This window comes from Orycteropus afer, unplaced genomic scaffold, assembly GCF_000298275.1.
Source record: "Orycteropus afer afer isolate SDZICR_OR568_19922 unplaced genomic scaffold, OryAfe1.0 scaffold00647, whole genome shotgun sequence".
Taxonomy (NCBI): domain Eukaryota; kingdom Metazoa; phylum Chordata; class Mammalia; order Tubulidentata; family Orycteropodidae; genus Orycteropus; species Orycteropus afer.
In genome coordinates, this window is record NW_006922234.1 from 658,137 (window position 1) to 659,357 (window position 1,221).

Below are 1,221 nucleotides of genomic sequence, written 5' to 3' on the forward strand. Positions count from 1 at the left end.
AAATTTATCTTAGGAAAATGGCTCACACACTTACAGAAGCTGGCAAGTCCCAAGTTCTTGGATCAAATGTCAACCTGGAGGCTTTCTCTGACTCACGCAGCTTCAGGGGCTGACGAGCTCAAGGTTGGCAGGCAGTATACTGGCTGTTGACTCCAACTAATGACAAATCCAAGATCTCCAGGCTGAATGGTGGATTGTTCACTCACAGACAGCTGTAGGCAGTACAGCAGGATCCTGATCCACAGAAGAGTGTCTCTTTTCCCAGGATGTCCATAAATATCTTGGAAGCAGGCCACACCCCTACAGAAACTCCCTTTCAATGGATTGGCTGCTCAAAACATATACATCCGATCCAATCATAGGAATAACCCACATCACAATTGCTTAAACCACACAGAATTGTGGTCCAGCCAAGTTGACGCACAGCTCCAACTATCACAGTGTGCGTCAGGGTTGTATCGTGTTTTGGTTACCGAGTGCCAATCTAACGGAAAATATACCATAAATGGGTTGGCTTTTAACAAACAGGACTTTATTCTCTTATAATTTTGGAGGCTAGAAGCCTGAGTCCAAAGTGCCAGGCTCTAGGGACTGGGTGAAACCCCCTCGACCTTGGGCTTTAGCTCTGCCTCTTGCTCCCGGCCCACTGAAGCTAGAGGCATCTCTTCACTCAGGCATCTGTTGGCTGCTGAGGCTGACATACCCAAGGTCAAGAAGTGAAAAGGCACAGTTCCAATGTTACCAAACCACATGGCAGGCCATTGATTCAAGTCCATTAAAAGTCCCAAGATCAGCAGAGCATGGCAGGCTGCTGAATGAAGATTCAGCTACATGCAGGGTTCAAATGTATCAAAAAGCTAGAGACCATTCCCAAAGCTTCTCCTTATATATTGGAAGCAGACCACATCCCTAAAGCAGCTACTCAGCTGCTTGGGGCAGATTCCACTATTGAGTTGATTGCCAGTCTCATCATGGGGAATACTACCACCAGCTGCGCAGCCACTCAAAACTAGGACTAGCCAAGTTGACATATAACCTTAACTACCACATATCCTTTTACCATACTTACTCTATCTGTATAGCAATAGAGTAAGCAAATCATCTGAGAAGCTGGACTATATGATGAAGAACATGGCATCAGGATTGGGGAAAGATTCATTAACAACCTGTGATATACAGATGACACAACCTTGCTTGCTGAAAGTGAAGATGACTTGAAGC